The sequence below is a fragment of the Sesamum indicum genome, linkage group LG8 (assembly GCF_026168435.1).
Source record: "Sesamum indicum cultivar Baizhima isolate 11 linkage group LG8, ASM2616843v1, whole genome shotgun sequence".
Lineage (NCBI taxonomy): Eukaryota > Viridiplantae > Streptophyta > Magnoliopsida > Lamiales > Pedaliaceae > Sesamum > Sesamum indicum.
This window is the reverse complement of record NC_142664.1, coordinates 13,203,768-13,217,276: the sequence shown is the minus strand read 5'-3', so window position 1 is coordinate 13,217,276 and position 13,509 is coordinate 13,203,768. Positions and strand designations below refer to the sequence as shown.

At 32.0% G+C, this 13,509-nt stretch overlaps 1 long non-coding RNA gene across 1 annotated transcript; it reads right to left on the bottom strand.

Moving 5' to 3' along the window:
• Positions 1 to 11,115: 11,115 nt before the first annotated feature.
• Positions 11,116 to 12,913, bottom strand: LOC148787214 (uncharacterized). Its single transcript, XR_016066671.1, has 3 exons — positions 12,761 to 12,913; positions 12,214 to 12,280; positions 11,116 to 11,372 (listed from the first exon to the last, which is right to left on the bottom strand). It is a non-coding gene; the product is annotated as an uncharacterized LOC148787214 (long non-coding RNA).
• Between the last annotated feature and the right edge of the window lie 596 nt (positions 12,914 to 13,509).

Genomic DNA, 13,509 nt, shown 5'->3' with positions numbered 1-13,509 from the left:
ATAATAACTACAAGTTAGTATAAAAGGTAAACAAACTTGTTTTAATAAAATCGTGCAAACCAACTAACTTTTGAACGTTCTTAGAATTCGACGAAACTTGACCAATCGCAGGTCTAGACCCAAGCATTTGTGTTGTAAATTTGCTAATCGTAATAATACTACAAGTTAGTATAAAAGGGAAACAAACTTGTTTTAATAAACCCGTGCAAACCAGCTAAATTTTGAACGGTCCCAGAATTCGACGAAACTTGACCCAAACGTTGGTCTAGACGATAGCATTTGTTTAGTAAATTTGTTAAGCGTAATAATAACTACAAGTTAGTATAAAAGGGAAACAAACTTGTTTTAATAAAACCGTGCAAAACAACTATATTTTGAACGTTCTCAGAATTCGACGAAACCTATCTCAAACGTTGGTCTAGACACAAGCATTTGTGTGGTAAATTTTCTAAGCGTAATAATAACTACAAGTTAGTGTAAAAGGGAAACAAACTTGTTTTAATAACCCGTGCAAACCAGCTAAATTTTGAACGGTCTCAGAATTCGACGAAACTTGACCCAAACGTTGGTCGAGACCAAAGCATTTGTGTTGTAAATTTGCTAAGCGTAATAATAACTACAAGTTAGTATAAAAGGGAAACAAACTTATTTTAATAAAACCGTGCAAAACAGCTAAATTTTGAACGTTCTCAGAATTCGACGAAACCTATCTCAAACGTTGGTCTAGACACAAGCATTTGTGTGGTAAATTTTCTAAGCGTAATAATAACTACAAGTTAGTGTAAAAGGGAAACAAACTTGTTTTAATAATACCGAGGAAAACAGCTAATAATTGAACGTTCTCAGAATTCAACGAAACTTGACCCAATCCCAGGTCTAGACCCAAGCATTTTTATTGGAAAATGGCCAAGCGTAATAATAACTACAAATTAGTATAAAAAGGAAAAAAACTTATTTCAATAAAACCGTCCAAAACAGCTAACTTTTGAACGTTCTCAAAATTCGACGAAACTTGACCCAATCGTAGGTCTAGACCCTAGAATATCTGTGGTGAATTTTCTAAGCGTAATAATAACTACAAGTTAGTATAAAAGGGAAACAAACTTGTGTTTAATAAAACCGTGCAAAACAGCTAAATTTTGAGCATTCTCAGAATTCGACTAAACTTGATCCAAACGTAGGTCTAGACCGAAGAATTTGTGTGTTAAATTTCCTAAGTGTAATAATAACTACAAGTTAATATAAAAGGGAAACAAACTTGTTTTAATAAAACCGTGTAAAACAGCTAACTTATGAACATTTTCAGAATTCGACGAAACTTTTTTTTTTTGGGGTAAGTGTAATTTTCATTAAAAAAAAAAGAGAAGTATATTACAACAGTGTCCCTCATTAGATCTTGACCCATTCGCAGGTCTAGACCCAAGCATTTGTGTTGTAAATTTGGTAATCGTAATAATAACTACAAGTTAGTATAAAAGGTAAACAAACTTGTTTTAATAAAATCGTGCAAAACAACTAACTTTTGAACGTTCTTAGAATTCGACGAAACATGACCCAATCGCAGGTCTAGACCCAAGCATTTGTGTTGTAAATTTGCTAATCGTAATAATACTACAAGTTAGTATAAAAGGGAAACAAACTTGATTTAATAAAACCGTGCAAAACAGCTAAATTTTGAACGGTCTCAGAATTCGACGAAACTTGACCCAAAGGTTGGTCTAGACCAAAGCATTTGTGTTGTAAATTTGCTAAGCGTAATAATAACTACAAGTTAGTATAAAAGGGAAACAAAATTATTTTAATAAAACTGTTCAAAACAGCTAAATTTTGAGCATTCTCAGAATTCGACGAAACTTGACCAAAACGTAGGTCTAGATCCAAGAATTTGTGTGTTAAATTTCTAAGCATAATAATAATTATAAGCTAGTATAACAGGGAAACAAACTTACTTTAATAAAACCGTGCAGAACAGCTAAATTTTGAACATTCTCAAAATTTTACGAAACTTGAACCAAACATAGATCTAGACCCAAGCATTTGTGTTATACATTTGCTAAGCGTTATAATAACAACAAGTCAGTATAAAACGAAAACAAACTTGCTTCAATAAAACCGTGCAAAACAGCTAAGTTTTGAACGTTCTCAGAATTCGAATAGCCTGTCCCAAACGTTGGTCTACACCCAAGCATTTGTGTGGTGAATTTTCTAAGCGTAATAATAACTACAAGTTAGTATAAAAGGGAACAAACTTGTTTCAATAAAACCGTGCAAAACAGCTAAATTTTGAGCATTCTCAGAATTCGACGAAAATTGATCCAAACGTAGGTCTAGACCCAAGAATTGTGTGTTAAATTTCCTAAGTGTAATAATAACAACAAGTTAATATAAAAGGGAAACAAACTTGTTTTAATAAAACCGTGTAAAACAGCTAACTTATGAACGTTTTCAGAATTCGACGAAACTTGACCTAATCGCAGGTCTAGAACCAAGCCTTTGTGTTGTAAATTTGCTAATCATAATAATAACTACAAGTTAGTATAAAAGGAAAACAAACTTGTTTTAATAAAACCATGCAAAACAACTAACTTTTGAACGTTCTTAGAATTCGACGAAACTTGACCTAATCGCTGGTCTAGACCCAAGCATTTGTGTTGTAAATTTGCTAATCGTAATAGTAACTACAAGTTAGTATAAAAGGAAAACAAACTTGTTTTAATAAACCCGTGCAAACCAGCTAAATTTTGAACGGTCTCAGAATTCGACGAAACTTGACCCAAACGTTGGTCTAGACCAAAGCATTTGTGTTGTAAATTTGCTAAGCGTAATAATAACTACAAGTTAGTATAAAAGGGAAACAAACTTGTTTTAATAAAACCGTTCAAAACAGCTAAATTTTGAACGTTCTCAGAATTCGACGAAACCTATCTCAAACGTTGGTCTAGACACAAGCATTTGTGTGGTAAATTTTCTAAGCGTAATAATAATTACAAGTTAGTGTAAAAGGGAAACAAACTTGTTTTAATAATACCGAGGAAAACAGCTAATATTTGAACGTTCTCAGAATTCAACGAAACTTGACCCAATCCCAAGTCTAGACCCAAGCATTTTTATTGGAAAATTGCCAAGCGTAATAATAACTACAAATTAGTATAAAAAGGAAAAAAACTTATTTCAATAAAACCGTCCAAAACAGCTAACTTTTGAACGTTCTCAAAATTCGACGAAACTTGACCCAATCGTAGGACCCTAGAATATCTGTGGTAAATTTTTTAAGCGTAATAATAACTTCAAGTTAGTATAAAAGGGAAAGAAACTTGTGTTTAATAAAACCGTGCAAAACATCTAAATTTTGAGCATTCTCAGAATTCGACTAAACTTGATCCAAACGTAGGTCTAGACCCAAGAATTTGTGTGTTAAATTTCCTAAGTGTAATAATAACTACAAGTTAATATAAAAGGGAAACAAACTTGTTTTAATAAAACCGTGTAAAACAACTAACTTATGAACGTTTTCAGAATTCGACGAAACTTTTTTTTTTTTGGGGTAAGTGTAATTTTCATTAAAAAAAAAGAGAAGTATATTACAACAGTGTCCCTCATTAGATCTTGACCCATTCGCAAGTCTAGACCCAAGCATTTGTGTTGTAAATTTGCTAATCGTAATAATAACTACAAGTTAGTATAAAAGGTAAACAAACTTGTTTTAATAAAATCGTGCAAAACAACTAACTTTTGAACGTTCTTAGAATCCGACGAAACTTGACCAATCGCAGGTCTAGACCCAAGCATTTGTGTTGTAAATTTGCTAATCGTAATAATACTACAAGTTAGTATAAAAGGAAAACAAACTTGATTTAATAAAACCGTGCAAAACAGCTAAATTTTGAACGGTCTCAGAATTCGACGAAACTTGACCCAAACGTTGGTCTAGACCAAAGCATTTGTGTTGTAAATTTGCTAAGCGTAATAATAACTACAAGTTAGTATAAAAGGGAAACAAAATTGTTTTAATAAAACTGTTCAAAACAGCTAAATTTGAGCATTCTCAGAATTCGACGAAACTTGACCCAAACGTAGGTCTAGATCCAAGAATTTGTGTGTTAAATTTCTAAGCATAATAATAATTATAAGTTAGTATAACAGGGAAACAAACTTACTTTAATAAAACCGTGCAGAACAGCTAAATTTTGAACATTCTCAAAATTTTACGAAACTTGAACCAAACATAGATCTAGACCCAAGCATTTGTGTTATACATTTGCTAAGCGTTATAATAACTACAAGTCAGTATAAAACGAAAACAAACTTGCTTTAATAAACCGTGCAAAACAGCTAAATTTTGAACGTTCTCAGAATTCGAATAGCCTGTCCCAAACGTTGGTCTACACCCAAGCATTTGTGTGGTAAATTTGCTAAGTGTAATAATAACTACAAGTTAGTATAAAAGGGAACAAACTTGTTTTAATAAAACCGTGCAAAACAGCTAAATTTTGAGCATTCTCAGAATTCGACGAAAATTGATCCAAACGTAGGTCTAGACCCAAGAATTGTGTGTTAAATTTTCTAAGTGTAATAATAACAACAAGTTAATATAAAAGGGAAACAAACTTGTTTTAATAAAACCGTGTAAAACAGCTAACTTATGAACGTTCTCAGAATTCGACGAAACTTGACCCAATCGCAGGTCTAGAACCAAGCCTTTGTGTTGTAAATTTGCTAATCGTAATAATAACTACAAGTTAGTATAAAAGGAAAACAAACTTGTTTTAATAAAACCATGCAAAACAACTAAATTTTGAACGTTCTTAGAATTCGACGAAACTTGACCCAATCGTAGGTCTAGACCCAAGCATTTGTGTTGTAAATTTGCTAATCGTAATAATAACTACAAGTTAGTATAAAAGGAAAATAAACTTGTTTTAATAAACCCGTGCAAACCAGCTAAATTTTGAACGGTCTCAGAATTCGACGAAACTTGACCCAAACGTTGGTCTAGACCAAAGCATTTGTGTTGTAAATTTGCTAAGCGTAATAATAACTACAAGTTAGTATAAAAGGGAAACAAACTTGTTTTAATAAAACCGTGCAAAACAGCTAAATTTTGAACGTTCTCAGAATTCGACGAAACCTATCTCAAACGTTGGTCTAGACACAAGCATTTGTGTGGTAAATTTTCTAAGCGTAATAATAACTACAAGTTAGTGTAAAAGGGAAACAAACTTGTTTTAATAATACCGAGGAAAACAGCTAATAATTGAACGTTCTCAGAATTCAACGAAACTTGACCCAATCCCAGGTCTAGACCCAAGCATTTTTATTGGAAAATTGCCAAGCGTAATAATAACTACAAGTTAGTATAAAAAGGAAAAAAACTTATTTCAATAAAACCGTCCAAAACAGCTAACTTTTGAACGTTCTCAAAATTCGACGAAACTTGACCCAATCGTAGGTCTAGACCCTAGAATATCTGTGGTAAATTTTCTAAGCGTAATAATAACTACAAGTTAGTATAAAAGGGAAACAAACTTGTTTTAATAAAACCGTGCAAAACAGCTAAATTTTGAGCATTCTCAGAATTCGACTAAACTTGATCCAAACGTAGGTCTAGACCCAAGAATTTGTGTGTTAAATTTCCTAAGTGTAATAATAACTACAAGTTAATATAAAAGGGAAACAAACTTATTTTAATAAAACCGTGTAAAACAGCTAACTTATGAACGTTTTCAGAATTCGACGAAACTTTTTTTTTTTGGCGTAAGTGTAATTTTCATTAAAAAAAAAAGAGAAGTATATTACAACAGTGTCCCTCATTAGATCTTGACCCATTCGCAGGTCTAGACCCAAGCATTTGTGTTGTAAATTTGCTAATCGTAATAATAACTATAAGTTAGTATAAAAGGTAAACAAACTTGTTTTAATAAAATCGTGCAAAACAACTAACTTTTGAACGTTCTTAGAATTCGACGAAACATGACCCAATCGCAGGTCTAGACCCAAGCATTTGTGTTGTAAATTTGCTAATCGTAATAATACTACAAGTTAGTATAAAAGGGAAACAAACTTGATTTAATAAAAATCGTGCAAAACAGCTAAATTTTGAACGGTCTCAGAATTCGACGAAACTTGACCCAAACGTTGGTCTAGACCAAAGCATTTGTGTTGTAAATTTGCTAAGCGTAATAATAACTACAAGTTAGTATAAAAGGGAAACAAAATTGTTTTAATAAAACTATTCAAAACAGCTAAATTTTGAGCATTCTCAGAATTCGACGAAACTTGACCCAAACGTAGGTCTAGATCCAAGAATTTGTGTGTTAAATTTCTAAGCATAATAATAATTATAAGTTAGTATAACAGGGAAACAAACTTACTTTAATAAAACCGTGCAGAACAGCTAAATTTTGAACATTCTCAAAATTTTACGAAACTTGAACCAAACATAGATCTAGACCCAAGAATTTGTGTTATACATTTGCTAAGCGTTATAATAACTACAAGTCAGTATAAAACGAAAACAAACTTGCTTTAATAAAACCGTGCAAAACAGCTAAATTTTGAACGTTCTCAGAATTCGAATAGCCTGTCCCAAACGTTGGTCAACACCCAAGCATTTGTGTGGTAAATTTGCTAAGTGTAATAATAACTACAAGTTAGTATAAAAGGGAACAAACTTGTTTTAATAAAACCGTGCAAAACAGCTAAATTTTGAGCATTCTCAGAATTCGACGAAAATTGATCCAAACGTAGGTCTAGACCCAAGAATTGTGTGTTAAATTTCCTAAGTGTAATAATAACAACAAGTTAATATAAAAGGGAAACAAACTTGTTTGAATAAAACCGTGTAAAACAGCTAACTTATGAACGTTCTCAGAATTCGACGAAACTTGACCCAATCGCAGGTCTAGAACCAAGCCTTTGTGTTGTAAATTTGCTAATCGTAATAATAACTACAAGTTAGTATAAAAGGAAAACAAACTTGTTTTAATAAAACCATGCAAAACAACTAACTTTTGAACGTTCTTAGAATTCGACGAAACTTGACCCAATCGCAGGTCTAGACCCAAGCATTTGTGTTGTAAATTTGCTAATCGTAATAATAACTACAAGTTAGTATGAAAGGAAAACAAACTTGTTTTAATAACCCGTGCAAACCAGCTAAATTTTGAACGGTCTCATAATTCGACGAAACTTGACCCAAACGTTGGTCGAGACCAAAGCATTTGTGTTGTAAATTTGCTAAGCGTAATAATAACTACAAGTTAGTATAAAAGGGAAACAAACTTGTTTTAATAAAACCGTGCAAAACAGCTAAATTTTGAACGTTCTCAGAATTCGACGAAACCTATCTCAAACGTTGGTCTAGACACAAGCATTTGTGTGGTAAATTTTCTAAGCGTAATAATAACTACAAGTTAGTGTAAAAGGGAAACAAACTTGTTTTAATAATACCGCGAAAAACAGCTAATAATTGAACGTTCTCAGAATTCAACGAAACTTGACCCAATCCCAGGTCTAGACCCAAGCATTTTTATTGGAAAATGGCCAAGCGTAATAATAACTACAAGTTAGTATAAAAAGGAAAAAAACTTATTTCAATAAAACCGTCCAAAACAGCTAACTTTTGAACGTTCTCAAAATTCGACGAAACTTGACCCAATCGTAGGTCTAGACCCTAGAATATCTGTGGTAAATTTTCTAAGCGTAATAATAACTACAAGTTAGTATAAAAGGGAAACAAACTTGTTTTAATAAAACCGTGCAAAACAGCTAAATTTTGAGCATTCTCAGAATTCGACTAAACTTGATCCAAACGTAGGTCTAGACCCAAGAATTTGTGTGTTAAATTTCCTAAGTGTAATAATAACTACAAGTTAATATAAAAGGGAAACAAACTTGTTTTAATAAAACCGTGTAAAACAGCTAACTTATGAACGTTTTCAGAATTCGACGAAACTTTTTTTTTTGGGGGTAAGTGTAATTTTCATTAAAAAAAAAAAGAGAAGTATATTACAGCAGTGTCCCTCATTAGATCTTGACCCATTCGCAGGTCTAGACCCAAGCATTTGTGTTGTAAATTTGCTAATCGTAATAATAACTACAAGTTAGTATAAAAGAGAAAACAAACTTGTTTTAATAAAATCGTGCAAAACAACTAACTTTTGAACGTTCTTAGAATTCGACGAAACATGACCCAATCGCAGGTCTAGACCCAAGCATTTGTGTTGTAAATTTGCTAATCGTAATAATACTACAAGTTAGTATAAAAGGGAAACAAACTTGATTTAATAAAAATCGTGCAAAACAGCTAAATTTTGAACGGTCTCAGAATTCGACGAAACTTGACCCAAACGTTGGTCTAGACCAAAGCATTTGTGTTGTAAATTTGCTAAGCGTAATAATAACTACAAGTTAGTATAATAGGAAAACAAAATTGTTTTAATAAAACTGTTCAAAACAGCTAAATTTTGAGCATTCTCAGAATTCGACGAAACTTGACCCAAACGTAGGTCTAGATCCAAGAATTTGTGTGTTAAATTTCTAAGCATAATAATAATTATAAGTTAGTATAACAGGGAAACAAACTTACTTTAATAAAACCGTGCAGAACAGCTAAATTTTGAACATTCTCAAAATTTTACGAAACTTGAACCAAACATAGATCTAGACCCAAGCATTTGTGTTATACATTTGCTAAGCCTTATAATAACTACAACTCAGTATAAAACGAAAACAAACTTGCTTTAATAAAACCGTGCAAAACAGCTAAATTTTGAACGTTCTCAGAATTCGAATAGCATGTCCCAAACGTTGGTCTACACCCAAGCATTTGTGTGGTAAATTTGCTAAGTGTAATAATAACTACAAGTTAGTATAAAAGGGAACAAACTTGTTTTAATAAAACCGTGCAAAACAGCTAAATTTTGAGCATTCTCAGAATTCGACGAAAATTGATCCAAACGTAGGTCTAGACCCAAGAATTGTGTGTTAAATTTCCTAAGTGTAATAATAACAACAAGTTAATATAAAAGGGAAACAAACTTGTTTTAATAAAACCGTGTAAAACAGCTAACTTATGAACGTTCTCAAAATTCGACGAAACTTGACCCAATCGCAGGTCTAGAACCAATCCTTTGTGTTGTAAATTTGCTAATCGTAATAATAACTACAAGTTAGTATAAAAGGAAAACAAACTTGTTTTAATAAAACCATGCAAAACAACTAACTTTTGAACGTTCTTAGAATTCGACGAAACTTGACCCAATCGCAGGTCTAGACCCAAGCATTTGTGTTGTAAATTTGCTAATCGTAATAATAACTACAAGTTAGTATAAAAGGGAAACAAACTTGTTTTAATAAAACCGTGCAAAACAGCTAAATTTTGAACGTTCTCAGAATTCGACGAAACCTATCTCAAACGTTGGTCTAGACACAAGCATTTGTGTGGTAAATTTTCTAAGCGTAATAATAACTACAAGTTAGTGTAAAAGGGAAACAAACTTGTTTTAATAATACCGAGGAAAACAGCTAATATTTGAACGTTCTCAGAATTCAACGAAACTTGACCCAATCCCAGGTCTAGACCCAAGCATTTTTATTGGAAAATTGCCAAGCGTAATAATAACTACAAGTTAGTATAAAAAGGAAAAAAACTTATTTCAATAAAACCGTCCAAAACAGCTAACTTTTGAACGTTCTCAAAATTCGACGAAACTTGACCCAATCGTAGGTCTAGACCCTAGAATATCTGTGGTAAATTTTCTAAGCGTAATAATAACTACAAGTTAGTATAAAAGGGAAACAAACTTGTTTTAATAAAACCGTGCAAAACAGCTAAATTTTGAGCATTCTCAGAATTCGACTAAACTTGATCCAAACGTAGGTCTAGACCCAAGAATTTGTGTGTTAAATTACCTAAGTGTAATAATAACTACAAGTTAATATAAAAGGGAAACAAACTTGTTTTAATAAAACCGTGTAAAACAGCTAACTTATGAACGTTTTCAGAATTCGACGAAACTTTTTTTTTTTGGGATAAGTGTAATTTTCATTAAAAAGAAAAAGAGAAGTATATTACAACAGTGTCCCTCATTAGATCTTGACCCATTCGCAGGTCTAGACCCAAGCATTTGTGTTGTAAATTTGCTAATCGTAATAATAACTACAAGTTAGTATTAAAGAGAAAACAAACTTGTTTTAATAAAATCGTGCAAAACAACTAACTTTTGAACGTTCTTAGAATTCGACGAAACATGACCCAATCGCAGGTCTAGACCCAAGCACTTGTGTTGTAAATTTGCTAATCGTAATAATACTACAAGTTAGTATAAAAGGGAAACAAACTTGATTTAATAAAAATCGTGCAAAACAGCTAAATTTTGAACGGTCTCAGAATTCGACGAAACTTGACCCAAACGTTGGTCTAGACCAAAGCATTTGTGTTGTAAATTTGCTAAGCGTAATAATAACTACAAGTTAGTATAAAAGAGAAACAAAATTGTTTTAATAAAACTATTCAAAACAGCTAAATTTTGAGCATTCTCAGAATTCGACGAAACTTGACCCGACGTAGGTCTAGATCCAAGAATTTGTGTGTTAAATTTCTAAGCATAATAATAATTATAAGTTAGTATAACAGGGAAACAAACTTACTTTAATAAAACCGTGCAGAACAGCTAAATTTTGAACATTCTCAAAATTTTACGAAACTTGAACCAAACATAGATGTAGACCCAAGAATTTGTGTTATACATTTGCTAAGCGTTATAATAACTACAAGTCAGTATAAAACGAAAACAAACTTCCTTTAATAAAACCGTGCAAAACAGCTAAATTTTGAACGTTCTCAGAATTCGAATAGCCTGTCCCAAACGTTGGTCTACACCCAAGCATTTGTGTGGTAAATTTGCTAAGTGTAATAATAACTACAAGTTAGTATAAAAGGGAACAAACTTGTTTTAATAAAACCGTGCAAAACAGCTAAATTTTGAGCATTCTCAGAATTCGACGAAAATTGATCCAAACGTAGGTCTAGACCTGTAGCACCTCCTTCGCTACAAGGGCTATATCTACCCTAAACGTCATACTTATAGCAATCCCTGTGTTTATAAATATAAATGCACATAATAATTTAATCCATATGAATACGTAACCCCAACGTCATAACAACATAATCAACCGACAACATCATATATACAAATCAAACACCTCGAGTAGTCAACCACAGTTAATCTCCATTCCTACGTTCTCTTTATACAAACAAACTAAGATTCGTACTCTAGCTGACAAAAAGGAGAAACAGCATACTGGCCCGACCTGACTGAGTATAGTGCGTAGACCTATTCTTCAACAGTCAGATACCTCAAAGTCTACTCCTGAAAGAAAATGTCAACAGAGGGATGAGCCTGCCACTCAGTAAGTAAATAATCAGCCCTATCTATATATGTACATCAAACACAGCCCAAACATGACAAGTAGGCAACATGCATGGATTACAGTCAATTTAACTCCAACATAATCAACTGTAGTACACCGCATAGCTATCTCACAATAAAATAATCAATTAAACTTCTTTTTTTCCTAGTTTGCTTACCAGAAGGTGATATCGTGTTTTTCCCGTCAACTCAGTCTCACCGTCAAATAAATTTAAGTGAATCCCCTTGACAGCCGGCTCATCAATCTCATTTCGCATCATAGCTCTTTTCAATTCGCATCATAGCTCTTTCAATTCGCATCATAGCTCTTTTATTTCGCATCATAGCTCTTTTCACATCACATCTTTTTTTTTTTCATATCGCATCAAAGCTCTTTTCATTTCATTTCTTTCTCATATCGCATCAAAGCTCTTTTCATTTCATTTCTTTCTCATATCGCATCAAAGCTCTTTTCAACACGTCAAGGGGTATTCACGCCACAATTATATTCAATTTCCACCACTCCCTCATTTCCACATATCACCATTCTTGTAAGCAACTAGTAACGTAAAACAATATATCATTACATTCTCATTTTCAGACACCCACAACACATCAAACAACAAACATAATATTTCAACGTATTTCCTCATTCCACGTACACAATATCGACAATCAAATCAAATCATTCATCACTTATATACTTTCAGACAAATCAATGGCAGCATTAACCACAAATTCATATAACAGTAAAACCACAAATACAGAAAGCATATATAGATAATACTAATTATTTACTTACCTCGACCTTACAACGTTTCTTTCTACTCAATCGCTAATTGTCAGCCATTTCACCTCACCCCCGTATCCTATAATGAGTTATACCACATACAATTAATATATCGAGAATATCGTAATTTCTTTTAAATATAATATTGACTATCATTTGTATCTATCGAAGTACAAATCTTCGTTTTTCCTCTTTATTAACATACCATTTATTAACTATAATTTTTGGAATATTTCCATGAATTTTCTACCAATTTCTCGCTATTATATAATTTAATTAAGCAATAATACATAGAATTGCGTATTTGGTTAATCATTCCGATGGAATTACATAAATTGGCTATAACAACATTCAAATCTAATAAATTTAACAATCTAATTGACCAATGATATCATTTTTATATCCAATTTAATATTTAATTCGACACTATTTGAAATAGCCAAACTCGTAAAATACTCCGATTAAATAGTACATCACTTAGTATAAACAACATTTAATAAACGGACTAATTAAATACTATAATTATATAAATTAATAAAAATTAAATTACAATTCGTACCTCTGTTTCTTCCTCTTTCTTTTCGCTGAATTTGTGTGTGTGAGTTATGTGTATACAACTACAAAACAAAAGAAAAGAAAAGGAAAGGGATGGTGAGGCGGTGGGAGGTGGGCCACAGCCCACTCTCATCTTTTTCTCTACTCTTTCATATATATATATATATATATATATATATATTATTTACTTACTAACATATATATATATATAATATTATTATTTTATTTATTTAATTAAACTTTTCATAAAATACCAATTACGTCCTTCTTAATTTTCTTAACTAATACAAATTGTCCCAAAATATTATAACAATCTCCAATTTAATTCATTCAAGTGTTATTATATTCCAATTATAGCCCATAATTTATTTACTAATTAACTAAATTTCACAAAAGAATTATCAATTAATCCCCCAATTATATATTATAATTTTTGGGGCGTCACAAGACCCAAGAATTGTGTGTTAAATTTCCTAAGTGTAATAATAACAACAAGTTAATATAAAAGGGAAACAAACTTGTTTGAATAAAACCGTGTAAAACAGCTAACTTATGAACGTTCTCAGAATTCGACGAAACTTGACCCAATCGCAGGTCTAGAACCAAGCCTTTGTGTTGTAAATTTGCTAATCGTAATAATAACTACAAGTTAGTATAAAAGGAAAACAAACTTGTTTTAATAAAACCATGCAAAACAACTAACTTTTGAACGTTCTTAGAATTCGACGAAACTTGACCCAATCGCAGGTCTAG